This window comes from Lepus europaeus, chromosome X (assembly GCF_033115175.1).
Source record: "Lepus europaeus isolate LE1 chromosome X, mLepTim1.pri, whole genome shotgun sequence".
Lineage (NCBI taxonomy): Eukaryota > Metazoa > Chordata > Mammalia > Lagomorpha > Leporidae > Lepus > Lepus europaeus.
In genome coordinates, this window is record NC_084850.1 from 72202475 (window position 1) to 72219133 (window position 16659).

Sequence of the window (16659 nt, forward strand, 5' to 3'; positions counted from 1 at the left end):
TCCAGCATGGGATGTGTCTGTCCCAACTACTAAGCCAAGTACCCACCCTGATACTTTATTTTTCAAACTTCAATGGAATCCTTCATATCTATTGTTTTGTTTCCCCTATTTTCTCACATTTGTGTAAAACATGCTTTTCTGACTTGGACTATTGCATATATCAATTACTCTGGTGCCAGTTAGTGAGGACTTTGTGGCTGGAACAAGAGGAGCCTCCTGAACATGGAGCCAATGCTATTCCAGATCCCCAACTTCCTGCCAACTTGTACTGAGGAGGAATCTGGCAGGATAAAACCCAGAGAAACAGATCAATTAGGAGCCAGGAACTCCATTCACTTCAGAACAAGACATAGTCATTCACACACCTTGATGGAAAGGTCTGTTAGCCAAAAGTCTCTCCTTTATAAGACAATGGAAGATACAAAAGTAGAAATCCAGTGTACTTTACCAGAGAGTGCCTTCCATTGACGAGGTAAACCTGGTGGCTCCTGGATCTCAGCAAGCAGAGGAGGTGAAACTGCCATTGTCTAGAAGCAGGTGTAACAGAGTTGACCATGGGCTGGAGCTCTGCCAAATACAGTATTCCCAGAGAGGCCAGTCTGTGGTGCATTCCATGGAGAGTTACTGCATACCTCTCCTGTAAATGAGCTGGGGGGACCTGGCTGGACATTCGCAAGCTAATTTTCTATTCAGGTTTTGATTTTAAATCCCAGCTGGTATAGAAAATGAGAAGGTTGAATCTAATCAACTCAACAAAAAAAGCAATCATTATCCTGCCATTTCTTGTGCCATAGGGAAAATAGGGATTCCTTCACTGGATGTGGAAGCCCTACTGTGTGCCTTGCATTGAAGGGGCTAGGAGGGATATAGAGGATTTACTCTTACTTTCCTCTTGGTTTGGTCCTACATAAACATTTAAAATACCTATTAATTTTGTGTGCAAAACTAGTATTTAGTGACCATTAAACTACTGAAGTGTAGAGTTCTCCTTATTTGAAATTTATTCTATGGGAGATATTCCAAATACTGCCCTGAAAGAATCTAACAGTACTACCATTAAGTATGACCTGTATACCAGACACCATGGTATGTGCTTTTTATGAATTATTTCACTTAATTCTCACATCAATCCCAGAAGTTACTCATGGGGAGGGAATTGAGCCTCATGGAGGTCAGGTCATTTCTGCTGGTTCACATGTGGTAGAATAAGGACTCAAGTGTAGGTTGTCCGTCAGTCAGTCAGTATGCAATGACTGCCTGAGTGCCAGGCATGGAAGGCAGAAGGTAAACGACACAGTTACTCCTTGCTCTCTTGAAGATTATGCTCTACTGCAGTTTTTTGATTCTACATTCCCTGGTTTTGACACTGACACTATGCTGCTTCCCTAGATCTGTCCAAAAATATGTTTTCAAAGACAATTACTGTTAAGAGAAAAGTAGCATTTTGAAGGAATCTAGCCAAGTATTCCAATCTCCTTTCCTGGTGCTTATATTCTGTGGTCAGATGACACAAGTTCTGTGTCCTTAAGAAGTCTGAAGAGCATTCTGGAAGCAGAGACTATGTTCCAGTTCCAGCTAGGTCATCTACTAGCCACCTGAGCTTGGATAATTAACATAACCTTCTGAGCCTTAACTTCCCCAACTGAAAAATGGGTGCATTGTTACTGCATGTGCTTGCAGGGAGAAAGAATTCAGATGATGTGCCCAACACATAGCACGTCCAACAGTTACTGTTCCCGAGTGTTTTGAAGGCTTGTCTAGATGCTTCTGGTAGCAGTTTGTCCTGTATGGTAAGCATACAGGTCTTCACTTTCTTAAAGGTGCACACAGTCTAACTGATTCCTGTGTTTGGAGGATTCAGGCTCCATAAATATTAACCCAGGCGGCATGGAGAGGGGCCTCGGCCCTTGCAGCAGAACTGGACTCAACCCCCTGAGTCGTTGCCACAGCTACAGGTGAGCAACACTGCCTGCCACCTGGCCCTAGCTAAGGTGACTATCGAGGTGTGGGGCAGAGGAGATCCCACTGGCCTAGGTAGCAGCAACGCAGGATCTCTGGGCCTGGCCAGCACTGGGTGGTGGCTCAGATAGGGGCCAGGTCTGGGGTCACGCCAAGGGCCAGCCACCATCTGCTTGCATAGGGGCTCCGCTCCCCTCCCCCACCTCAGGCCCAGGAAGGTTACATTAAAGCACCTGGGAGTGGTAGATGGGACCCGTGGCTGGACAGCAGGCTAGGCTGTGGGTGAGCAGCTCAGGGGGCATCCATCCCTGCCAGGTCATGGGGTCCTCATGGCAGCCTCCAAGCCCGGGGCTGCAGGAACTGGCAACCAGCCTGTCAGAGCAGTAAGCATCTACCACACTTTTAAAGAACTTATTCCAACTCTTCTCAAACTGTTCAAAACAATTGAAAGGGAGAAAATCCTTACAGGCTCCTTCTATGAAGCCAGCATCACCTTAATTTCAAAACCAGAAAAAGATATAACAGAGAAAGAGAACTATAGACTAATATCTTTGATGGACATAGATGCAAAAATCCTCAACAAAATACTAGCCGGTAGAATGCAACAACTCATCAGAAAGATCATTCACGTGGACAAAGTGGGATTTATCCCTGGTATGCAGGGTAGTTCAACATATACAAATCAATAAATGTGATACATCATATTAACAAATTGAAGAGTAAAACCATATGGTTTTCAATAGATGAAGAGAAATATTTGATAAAACACAACATCTTTCATGATAAATACCCTAAACAAATTGGGTATACAAGGAACATTCCTCAACACATTCAAGGCAATATATGACAAACCCACATCCAGCATCTTATTGAGTGGGAAAAGTTGGAAGCATTACCACTAAGATCTGGAACCAGACAAGGATGTTCACTTTTACAATTACTATTCAATATAGTTCTAGAAGTTTTAGCCAAAAGCATTAAGCAAGAAAAAGAAATCAAAAGGATAGAAATTGGAAAGGAAGAAGTCAAATTATCCATGTTTGCAGATGACATGATCCTGTACATAGAATCTCTGCTGTTAAAATTATAACACATTAAAGAAAAATATAAGAAGATATAAAAATGGAAGAATCTTCAATGTTCAAGGATTAGAAGAATTAATATCAAAGTGTCCATAGTTCCCAAAGCAAATTACAGATTCAATGTGATCCTCACCAAAATACCAATAACATTGTACTCAGATCTAGGAAAAACAATGCTAAAATTCATATGGAAAGACAAGAGACCCTAGATAGCTAAAGTAATCTTAAATAACAAAGACAAATTTGGAGACATCACAACACCAGAGTTTAAGACACATCACAGGGCAGTTATAATCAAAACAGCCTAGTACTGGCACAAAAATAGGCATGTAGATCAATGAAACAGATCCATAAAAATTCAAGAAACATACTCTGTCTCTCTCACTGTCCACTCTGCCTGTCAAAAAAAAAATCAAGAAACTCAACAACAACAAAACAATCCAGTTAAGAAGTGGGCAAAGGACATGAGTAGGCACTCTTCAAAGAATGAACTTCAAATAGCCAACAGACACATGAAAAACAATGCTCAGGATAACTAGCTACCAGGGAGATGCAAATAAAAACCAACATGAGGTTTCACCTCATCCCAGTTACAATGACTTTCATCTAAAAGTAAAAAAAAAAAATGCTGATGGGGATGTGGGAGAAATGTTACCCTAGTGAACTGTTGATGGGAATGTATACTAGTACACTCATTGGAGATTCCTCAGGAATCTGAAAATAGATCTGTCATATGATCCAGCCGTTCCACTCCTTGGAATTTACCCAAATGAAATCAGCATATGAAACAGTTATTTGTATCCCCATGTTTGTTTCAACTCAATTCACAATAGCTAAGATATGAAATCAACCCAGATGTCCATCAGTTGATGACTGCATAAAGAAAATGTGGTATATATATGCTATGAAATACTCAGCCACACACACAAAAAAAGTGAAGTCCTGTCTTTTGCAACAGAATAAATGCAACCGGAAAGCATTTGTTTAGTGAAATAAGCTATTCCTCCCAAACAAATATCATGTTTTCTCTGACATATAGTAGTTAATATAGATTACAAAAAATGTATAGGAATGAAACGGAAATATGTGAGAAGGCACTAAACAGCCATCTGTATTTTTTTTAAAGATATACTTATTTATTTTGAAAGTCAGAGTTACACAGAGAGAGAAGGAGAGGCAGAGAGAGAGACAGAGGGGTCTTCCATCTGATGGTTCACTCCCAAATTGGCCCCAATGGCTGGAGCTGCGCTGATCCAAAGCCAGGAGCCAGGAGCTTCTTCCGGCCATCTTCTACTGCTTTCCCAGGCCGTCGCAGAGAGGTGAATCAGAAGTGGAGCAGCTGGATCTCGAACTGGCACCCATATGGGATGCGGGCGCTTCAGGCCAGGGCATTAACCTGCTGTGCCACAGCACTGGCCTCATCAGCCATCTGTTTTTACTTTGAAACTTGGTGTAAGCAGCAAAAGTTAAGGCAGAGTTGTAAACTGCCAGAATGTTGAAGGCATGTGCATAAAACACATTCAGAGCTCCATGGCAAAGGCTGGAGACATACTAGTTCCAGGTATTTAAGGAAATCTCTGCCTAATAATTAGCTGTGCCCTTGTGAATAATTCATATTATATCCTTGTTGATTATTTAGTAAATTATTGCTATTATCAACTGAACTGTGCCCCTGTTGAATTATATGTTGGAGCCCTAACCTTGAATGTGACTGAACTTGGAGGAAGAGCCTTTAAATTCACTAAGGTTACTTGAGAACCCTAATCTGATAGGACTGGTATCTTTATAAGAATAGGCAGAGCCCCCAGAAATATTTCTCTTTCTGCATGTTCACAAGGCAAAGGGAATGTAAAGGTACAGTGAAAAGGTCTGTATCTGCTAGCCAAGATGAAAGATCTCAGAAACTGTTCCTGCTGGAATCTTGATCTTAGATTCCAGCATACAGACCTTTGAGAAAATAAATTTTTGTTGTTTAAATCACTCAGTCTCTGGCACTTTGTTATGGTAGCCCAGCTGACCAGTACACGCAGTGAAACTGCAAAATTATTATAAGACTAAAAAAGAAGTAAAATCATCATGATTGGTGCTTGCATTATGACAGCAGGATAAGCCACTGCCTGTGATACTGGCATCCCATATTGGAGTGACAGTTCAAATACTAGATGTTCTGTTATTTAGCTCCCAGCTAATGTGCCTAGGAAGGAAGTGGAAGATGGCTCAGGTGCTTAGGACCCCTAACAAGCACATGGGAGGCCCACATGGAGTTCCTGACTCCTGGCTTTGGCCAGGTGCAGCTCCAGCTGTTGCAGCCATTTGAGGAGTGAACCAGAGTACAGAAGATTCTCTCTCTCTCTTTCTCTGTCTCTCTCTCTCTCTCTTTTAAATAAATAAATAAATAAAACTTTTGAGAAAATTGTGACCCTTGGATTTGGTGATGGATTCTTAGGTATGATATTGTAATCATTTTTCTAAGGTTTCCACAACAAAATACTACATACTAGCTTAAATAAAAGAAATTTGTTTTCGAATCCTTGAGATTAAAGACCAAGGTCTGCAGCACTGGTTTCTTTTGAAATCTTTCTCAGTGGCCTGAAAATGACTATCTTCTCCCTGTGTAAAATCTTAACATGGTCTTCCGTGTGTGTGTGTGTATCACCTAATTTCCTCTTCCTATAAGGACACCAGCTATATTGGACTAGAAACCCCACACATGATCCAATTTTAACTTAATTAACTCCTTAAAGACCCAAATAAATTCACATTCTAATGTAGTTAGAATTTCCACATATGAAGTTTTTTTTTTTTTTCCCCATGGGGGACACAATTCAGTCTATAATAGATGCCCAAAAATGAGCAATAGAAGAAAAAATAAGTTGGAATTGATCAAAATTAAAAAAAAACTTTTGTACATAAAAAGATATGTTCACAAAGTAAAAAGACAACATATGGAATGTGGAATGGGAGAAAATATTTGCAGATATTATGCATGATAATGAGTTAATATCCAGGATATATAAAGTAGTCTTACAATTCAACAAGTAAAAGAGAGAACCTAATGAAAAATATGAAAGGTATCTGAATAGACAGTTCTCTAAAAAAGATATGCACATAAAAAGGTGCTCAGTGTTATTAGTGATTAAGGAAATGCAAATTAAAAACAGTGAGATGCCACTTCACATAGACTAGGAGAATTGTAACTAAAAATAGTAAGCAGAAAATAATATATGATGAGAAGAATGTGGGGAAATTATAAACCTCATACATTGCTGGTAGTAATATGAAATAGTGAAGCTGCTCTGAAATACACATTGGTAGTTCCTTATAATGGTATAGAGTTACTCAATGACTTACCAGTTACACTGCTAGATGAATGAGATGCATGAACATCCACAGAAGCATTATTCATAACAGCCTCCAAATAGAAACAATCCAAATGTTGATCAACTTATAATTATATAAATGTGGCATCAATGGAATATTAAACTAGAAAAATAAATGAAGTCCCAGGGCCAGTATTGTGGTGCAGCAAGTTAACCCACCATCTTCTGTCCTGGCATTCCATATCAAGTCCTAGCTGCTCTGTTTCCAATGCCGTTCCTTGCTATGTACCTGGGAAAATGGTGGAAGATGGCTCAAATACTTGGGCCCCTGACACTCACGTGGGAGTCCTGGATGGAGTTCCAGGCTCTTGCTGTTGTCCTGACCCAACTCTGGCTATTGCATCTATTTCGGGAGTGAACCAGCAGATGTAAGACCTCTTTCTCTCTGGTTCTCCATCTGTCTCTGTAACTCTGCCTTTCAAATAAATAAATAAGTCTTTTAAAAATTTAACGAATCCTGTTACATTCTAGAACATGATAAACCTTGAAAAATTGTGCCATACTAAAGAAATCAGACAAAGACCATGTAGTGTGGGATTCCATTTATATGAAAGGTCCTGTAAAGATGAATCTTTAGAGACAGAGAGATGTTTAGCGGTTGTCTGGGGCTGAACTTGGCGGTAATGCATAAGATTAGGAATGACTGCTAATGGGAGTGAGATTTCTGTTTGGTATAATGAGAATGTTCGAAAATTGATTGTGGGCGTGGTTGCACAACTTTGTGTCTATATTTTTAAAACAGTTTTAAAATTTTTGTGTGTTTACTTTATTAGAGGGACAAAGAGACAGAGCTCCCATCCACTGATGTAATCCTCAAATACCTGGGAGCTGGAAACTCAAACCAGGTCTCCCACATGGGTGGCATGGAACCAATCACTTGATCCATCACCTGCTGCTTCCCAGGGTATACATTAGCATAGAACTAGAATCAGGTGTAAAATCAGGACTCAAACCAAGAGATTCTGATATGGGATGCAGATTTCCCAACCAGCATCCTAACCACTGCTGTAAATGCCCACCCTTGTAGCAGCGCTTGAACCTTTAAAATATAAAATTTAGAGTTTAAGTAAGAGTATTAACATAAAAATTACTGTTACAAACTACAACCTGCCCACACTGGCTACCTGTTCTGTAGAGTCAGTCCTGTTATGATAGGGTAAATCAAATGCAAGCACTTGGATTTACCTGCCTATCAAAAAAAAAAAAGCTGTGAATCTCCATGATAGCAGAGATTAGTATCACCATAGGAGACTTAAAAGATGAGAGGGGTGGTATTCCTATTTTACCCAATTATTTTTATAAATATGAAAGATATATTGGTCTACTATTGTTATACACTTAGTAGAAATTAAATATGATTTGCTGCTCATAAAACTAAAGCGTTGTTGGTTCTGTGTTTAGCTGTCCTCCTATAGGTTCCTATGGACTTTTTCCAGCCACTTCTATTGTATTCAGTACTTTGGGATGGCTCTGTAAACAGATGAAGCCAATAATGTATTAACAGTACCAACTGAGAGAAAGTATGGTTAACTGAGGTTACTAAAAACAAAAAGCAATTCAAATCAATTGGCAATTTACAAAAAAGAGTTAAAGATTTTAAAAACTATTATTAAAATTGCTATATTGGTCTATTATGTTAGGTTATATGTGTGTACATATTGTATGTCCACATGGGGAAATTTTATTAAGAGTTTTATTTTAATTGGCTTATAGATAAGATTGTCCATAAATTTAAGCTGCTAAAATTAATCAAAGATACATTTTAATTCATGTGACCTGAATCTCTGTATCATATGTTTTATACTTGTTGGTAGAAATTGAAACTAAAAACATTTTATATGGTTGTGCTTAAGTTTACTGGTTAAACAAACTACACCATGTTAGATATTTAAGAGGTGTTTCCAAATACATGATTCTTAAAATTTATAGAAGGCATTGGACCTTCTGGTAAATGTATAATTCAGTTGTTATCTAATGGTTGAAACTGTTTGCTAAGTATTCATGTGATATTGCTATTGTCAGCAAGCGATCTAGGACTTGCTCCCTCATTTCTCTATCCTAAGCCCAACTTGTTCTTTCATTTCTCTATTCTCTTCAAGGTAGGAAACTAATTCTATTATGAAGGAATCTGTAGGATGCACAATTTAATCTTTAGACCTCATAAAAGAGATGGCTAACATTTTTCTGTAATAGCATAGCCAAAATAAGAGCTTAAATTATAATCTCATAGCTAGATTTACTTCGCCATCAGCGAAGTAAACAATAAGTAGAAAAACCTCCCTTTCAGACCAAAGGGAAAGAAAGTTTTAAAGTGAGAATATAATTTTCCTCATGGGCATTGTCTACCTTAGAAAAACTACTACAGAACATGCCTGTGACTATAGACTTGTAGTTCAGGCCACCGAAAATTAGAGATGGGACTTGGGCACTCCCTTGACTTGCATCCTCTGGTCTGCTTTAACACAAACCAGGAGGAAAAGAAAGCTCGGCATCAGAAGCAATGGGTGGCAGGCCTATTAATGGCTGATCTGTACAGTGATCTGCCCTCAAGGAGACCCAACAGGCCAGTCCACTGCAGTGGCTTTCAATGTGGTAAGCCTGGGCTTCAGCAGAAGTCAGCTTGTGAAGAGCCCTGGCAGCTCTGCCAAGAGTTGGATCACTGGAAATGGACCTGCCCTGGAGTCGAAGGATGCCCAGGTCAGAGCCACAGATCTTATTGGCTCTAAGCTGAAAAGCCCTTCACTCAGCCCAACTTCCAAAGTGACCACTGCAGCTGAGGGGATGGTCAAGTAGGGTCAGCAACATTGCAGGCAGAACTGTACATTTCTTGTTAGAGATGCCACCTGCCTTTACCTGGCCAGCTCTCCTCCCAGGCCAGCCAAGTAATGAAAGTCAACAGAGTGCCTTCCCTAGGAGGTTCACACCTCCCTTAGTATGTACCCCATGTGAAGAGATAGATAGGTCTGGGCCTCTCAACTTACAAGGCCTAAAGCCCACCAGATTATTATCAAGCCCCTTCTGTCAGGTTCTATTTGCCTCTCAATCAGAAAACTTAATTGTAGCTTAGACAGCACCTTTCTTAGCTCCTCTAATAATGACTCTGTCCTTTCTTCTAGACCGTGTCTAGTGCACTTGGGCCTCATTCCTTTGTAATCATAACCTCTACTCTACCTCCAATGGCTCTACTCCCAACCTGTGTGTACTGATGGTCCTCTTCCCCCACTTAATGTTGTATAATTGTTCAGACCTGGTTAATGCCACTCTTAGGATCATTGGTTACTATCCTCACTCTGTCTTTTATGACCTTGTCTAAATATGATCAGAGTCGACAAACTTGGAAGGCTTCCATAGCCTTGGCAACTCATGACGAGAGCCTAGGATGGTTACTGGCACCATAAACTAGAGTGTCAATTTGTTGGGTCAACAACAGGATTCACTGTGCACTTGCTCCTCATGTGGGATCTCTGTCCTTAATATGCTGTACATTGTGTTTTAATGCTATAACTAGTACTCAAACAGTATGTTTCGCTTTGTGTTTCTATGTGGGTGCAAACTGTTGAAATCTTTACTTTATATACAGAAGATCAATTTAGTATATATAAAGAGAATTGAAAATGAATCTTGATGTGAATGGAATGGGAGAGGGAGTGGGAGAGGGGAGGGGTGCAAGTGGGAGGGGGAAGCCATTGTAATCCATAAGATGTACATTGGAAATTTATATTCATTAAATTAAAGTTAAAAAAATAACAAAAAAAGAAATTAAATATCCAATCATGGATGTCATGACTTTAGTAATGGAGCTATCTGCAGTAACTTGGATTCATTTGACACATGAAACCATAAAGTTGGATTGTTTAGTGGCACTGCACTGATATATATTCCTCAGCACCCACCTATCGCCTAATGGGAATTTCCTTATGGCGGGTTGAGAAAGTATGAAACATATAAGATTGATTGAAGATGATCTTGCAGGATATATCAGCACCAGAAGAAAGTTGATTACTACAGCATTTCAGGGCTTCTGAGGGAGATGTAGAGGGTCAAAGAGAATGAGAACCTTTTGTTACAACAGAACTCTGAACATTGTATCTAATCATTTACTTTTCTGAGAAGAAAAGATGGGCAGGCTGGAAAATTTATGCCATTGTCCAGTGGCTTGGTAAGATGGCAAAGAGGCTTAGAAGATACAATATTTGTGCAGTGGTAGCAAGAAAGTTTCAGGGAGAGATATGAAGTTTGAAAATTGACCTCTTGGAATGAGCCCAAGGCTGAGAATATTTTTGTTCTATTTGAATACTCTAAATGAATCTCCAGTGCAGTGGCTTTTCTTAATAAAGTGAATAATTTGCCTTGTTCTTTAGAGGTCTGTGAGCATCTTTTTCCATCTACTTTCATTACTTGGACAATAGACACATAGAAAGCAACAAGGATTGAGGCTTTGCTTGTGCTCAAAATATGATGGTATCCTCTGTTAGGCTGATGTAGATTCTGTCACTGATGGATATTAAGTTTGTCATCAACAGAGGGTAAAGCTGAACCCTTGTTGTGCACCATTATGTGAAGTAAGCATCCATCTACCGTATGTTGAATTTATTACTTTGGATTGCTTCCATAACAGAGAGTTCAATAATTTTTTTCTCAGTGGAATAGATACATTGCATAAGGATGCATCTACTGTAATCATTAGGTTTTTGCCAACACCACTATCTATAAATTAGTTCAAGTCTTAATCACAATCATGGGATTCCATAAAGCTTTACTTCTGAACAAGGAATTAATTTCCTGCTAAAACTTGGTAATTTATTATGACTTCCAGATTTGAATACTTTGATCATTTACCCCATAATCCAGAAGCCACATTTTGGATCCTGGATGCTCCAGGCCTTTGCATCAACATGTTTCTCTGTGACTGTTTTGCACTTGTTATTCAGTATTCCCATATCTCTTTCTTTATCCTCTGTTTTCTTATCTTTTTATTCACTTTCACCTCCTCACTCTCACCTTTATCCCATTTTTTGCCCTTTTTTCTATCCCTTCTCTTACTTTTTGAGATGTATCAACTCTTCTCTTCTCAGAATTTGAAGTGGTAAAAATCCAAAGAAAATGGTCAGAATGTGGACCTAGATAAATAAAAAAATCGCCAAGCAGAGGCAGGACTCAGATGGTAAGTTTCAGTGGCTAAAGTAATTTATTTTAACCAAAAATCTACCAAAATACTTGGAGCTCTGGAAACCCTGTCCTTTGCTTAATAAGCACCTCAATCTAAATGGAGAGTGAGAAGAAAAATGTTGCTAGTTAAGACTAGTATTCAAATGACTTTTTAAAAATATTTATTATTTTGAAAGGCAGAGTGTAAGGGAGATAGGAAGACAGAGAGGTCTCCATCTGCTTGTTAATTCTCTTCATAGCTGCAACAGCCAGGACTGGGCCAGGCTGAAACCAGGAGACAGAAACTCCATCCTGGTTTCGTAGGTGGCAGAGGCACAAGCAATTGGGCCATCTTTCACTGCTTTATCAGTCACATTAGCAGAGTTGGATCCGAATTGGAGCAGCTGGAACTCAAACCAGTGCTATGATATGGGATGCTGGATTTACAGGCAACAGCTCAACCGGCTACCCAGCAGCACCAGCCCCTCAAATGGCTTTTTCATCCAACAATTATGTTATTTCCATAGGATTTACTGATATACAAAGGGTGCTTAAACAAAAATGGTACAAATGTAAATCTGGAGAGCAACTTATTCACCACTTATATTTTACCAGAAAGGAGTCTAAAGATCACAGAACTTAAATTGCCAAGTTTACGTCATTTATTAATGGTAGAGTAGGGAATAAGATCTGGAACTTCTGATCATCAAAGTAGTTTCCTATCTATTGTATTTCAATGCTTTTGGTCTAAATATTAATTCCTTTGCGCCATTTACAATTTATTTCTTCTGCTCTACCTACAGATGCCCCAACTATTGGCAACTATCTTCATACAAAGTATTACTAGAATATAAATAGTTGCAAACTAGGAAGAAATAGTAGTGAGGTAATAAAACAATTTAAATTATTTTTCTCTAGTAAACATGACAGTTATAACACTAAGATTTATTAAGTACATTATCTTATTTCTATTTCTAAATCATCATAGATTCAGTTTTCTTTTTTTAATGATTTGCTTATTTTACTTGAAAGTCAGTTACAGAGAGGCATTGGCAGAGAGGGGGGGGGGAGAGGTCTTCTATCCACTGGTTCACTCCCCAAAAGGCCGCAACAACCAGAGCTGACTGATCAGAAGCCAGAAGCAGGGAGCTTCTTTCGTATCTCCCACGTGGGTGCAGCGGCCCAAGGGACTCAGTCATCTTCTGCTGCTTTCCCAGGCCATAGCAGAGAGCTGAATCAGAAGAGGAGCATCCAGGACTTGAACCGGCACCCATTTGAGATGCCGGCACTGCAGGCGGCAGCCTTACCCACTATGCCACAGCACTCTCCCTGGATTCAGTTTTGAAAACAAATCTAAAACCCCACAATGCACTGTGCTGCAGATTGTGAAAGCATACACATCACAGAACAACTCTGCCTGAGCATCTACATGGGATTCAAAAGGCAATTTACGTTCTCATTTTCCTGGCAAAAGTCTAACTTCAGGTTCGAATTATAGATTTGTGCGTGACCTTACATGCAATAGAATACTGAATCACAAATGCTAGACTAGACATTAGAGAAGCATGGGGCAATTTATTATTTTTCCTATTTATTTATTTTTGGAGGACATTATTTATTGATATCTTCAATAGTGGTAAAATTATGGCTAAGTTGCATTAAATTCCTACAGTTATTTTAATATTAATAGTGTCTCTACACTAAAGCAACATTTTTGTCATAACCTGGACTTTTTTTAATTAAAGTTCAACACACATGCCAAAAAGCTCACAAATCACAAATTATGCAACTCACTGAATTATTCCAAAGTCAGATTACTCATTACTCATACAACTACCACCTATGTCAAAAAACAAAACATTACTAATATCTAGAAGCCCAATACCACTTCTCCTTCCTACTCTATAAAAATAACCACTTTCCTATAATCTAATTCCTACTTTTGCCTGATTTTGAATCTTATACGCATGAAATCAATTTAGTAGGTCCTTTTTAGTGCCTAGTTTATTTTTATCAAAATGTTTGTAATTTATTTTTGCTGTTGCATGGAGCTGTAGTTCATGCATTTTCATCACTTTACTTATTGTCATATAGTAATGGATTGACTATTGCACAACTTATCCATTTTACCACCAGTGGACATTTGTGTTTTCTGGTTTTGGCTAATACAAATAATGTTACTTTGAACATGACTACACTCATCTTTTAGTGGCTACCTGCATGCATTCCTATCAAAATTACTGTGTGTATGCCTACACACAAACACACACAGAGCTTTAGGAGATATGCCAGGTTTGAAGTGATTTTCCCAGTTTATACTCCCACCAGCAGTGAGTTTTCTTGCTTTCCATATTCTGCTGAAACATCAGTCTTTCTAATTTTAGCTTTCTGGTGAGTGTTGTAGTATTATCACATTATAGCTTTAATTAGCATTTCCCTGGTGAATATAACTGAATAATTTCATATATTTATTAGTCATTTGAGTATCACCTTTTGTAAAATGCTGGTTCAAGTCTGATTTTTGTTTTATCTATTGGCTGTCTTCCTCGTATTGTCTGGTAGCTATTTTTTACTTATCATTAATGTAACCATCTGTCAGGTTTATATATTCCAAGTGTCTTCTTTTTCTTTGGTTTATTCTTTTATCTTACTGGCATCTTTTGATGACAGAATTTCATAACTTGTCAGTCATCCAGGTTATCAATCCTTTCCTTTACATCACTACGTTTTGTATGCTGTTTAAGAAATCTTTTTCTATTTCAAGATAGTGAAGATATTCTCTTAAATTGTTCTCTTGAGGCTTCATTATTTTACTTTTTGTAGCTAGATCTTCAAACACATTGGGAAGCTGGGATCAAGTTTTGTTGTTTTTCCAATTTGGATATCCAAAATACCAGCAATGTTCACGGAAAATATTGTTCTTAATTAATGAAAATAAAAACACTAGAAAAATACCAATCAAAAATTTTAATAAACAATATAGCACTAACATGAGTTAGAAAATGATTAAAATGACAAAATCACAATAGTAATACAAAACTTCAATGTGATTCTGAAAATATACAATAGATGAAATAGTCAAAAATGGAATATATCTGAATAACACACGTAACACCCAAAAGGCATACATGAACCACCGTGTTTATAGCAGCACTGTTCACAATAATGAAAATATGTCATCAATAAAGGTGTACAACATCAGATGAATGGATAAGGAAAATGGAATGAATATCATGAAATAGAATATTATTCAGCTATAAAAATGAAATTCTGTCATTTGTATGAATATACTTGGAATTGAAGGATATTGTGTTGAGTGAAATAAGGCTGACACAGAAATATAAATACCATATGCTCTGCTTACATGTAGGAGGTAAAATTTAAAGAAAGAAAAGAAGGAATGCTTGTGTGTATCAGTTTTGCTACAAATATAATGTTTTGTAAATCTTTGTTTTATTTTTTTCCCAAAGAAACCTTTTATTTAAGGAATACAAACTTCATGCATTTCATAAGTACAACTTTAGAAATACAGTAATTCTTCCCACCATACCTGATCTCCTACCCCTCCTCCTCCTCCCTCTTCAATTCCCAGTCCCATTCCACACCCTTCTTTGATGGCCACTTCTTTCCGCTGGGGTCTCACTAACACAGATGCTTGATGTAAAACATTTTTGCCACAGTGTCTTGGTTTTCCATGCCTGAAATGCTCGCAGACAAGAAGACTTAAGGGCTGATTCTGAGCACTTAAAGCGATTTTCATTCTGAGTCTGCTGTGGTATTTGTCCCTTTGAGATTGCCCCATTTCACTAAGTATAATGTTTCCCAGATTCACCCATTTTGTGGCAAATGACTGGATCTCATTTTTTTTTACTGTGTAGTATTCCATGATGTACATATACCATAATTTAGCCAGGATTTGGTTGATAGGCATTTAGGTTCATTCCATGTCTTTGCTATTGTGAATTGAGCTACAATAAATATGGGAGTGCAGATAACATTTTTATTTACTGATTTCATTTCCTTTGGGTAAATTCCCAGGCGTGGGATGACTAGGTCATATGATAGGTCTATATTCAGATTTTTGAGATATCTCCATATTATCTTCCAGAGTGGTTTTACCAGTTCACATTCCCACCAACAGTGGATTAGGGTACTTTTTCCCTACATCCTTGCCAGCATTTGTTCGTTGATTTCTGTATGAAAGCCATTCTAACTGGGGTGAGGTGAAACCTCATTGTGGTTTTGATTTGCATTTCCCTGAGGGGTAGTGATCCTGAGCATTTTTTTCATGTGTCTGTTGGACATTGGGATTCCTTTTTGAAAATTATTTAAGTCCTTTGCCCATTTCCTAACTGGGTTGTCTGTTTTGTTGTTGTTGAGTTTCTTGGATCTCTTCATATATTCTAGTTATTAATCGTTTATATATTGTATTGCTTGCGAATAGTTTCTCCCATTCTGTTGGTCGCCTCTTCACTTTCCTGAGTATTTCTTTTGCAATACAAAAGCTTCTCAATTTGATGTAATCCCATTTGTTAATTTTGGCTTTGACTGTCTGTGCCTCTAGGGTCTTTTCCAAGAACTCTGCCAATGCCAATGTTTTGCAGGGTCCACAATGTTCTCTAATAATTTGATGTCATCAGGTCATAGATTTAGGTCTTTAATCCATTTTGAATGGATTTTTGTGTAAGGTGTAAGGTAGGGGTCTTGCTTCATACTTCTGCATATGGAAATCCAGTTTTCCCACCACCATTTGTTGAAGAGACTGTCCTTGCTCCAGAGATTGGTTTTAGAGCTTTTGTCAAATATCAGTTGGTTATAGATACTTGATTTTATTTCTGGTGTTTCTATTCTGTTCCATTGGTCTATCCACCTGTCTTTGTACCAATATCAGGCTGTTTTGATTGTAAGTACCTTGTAGTATGTATTGAGATTCAGTGTCTCCTGTGTTTCCATATGAGTTTCAGCATCATTTTGTCTATAAGAGAGGAATGTCCTTGGTATTTTGCTTGATATTGCATTGAATATATAATTTGCTTTCAGAAGTATGGACATTTTGATGATACTGATACCACCAATCCATGAAAATGGAT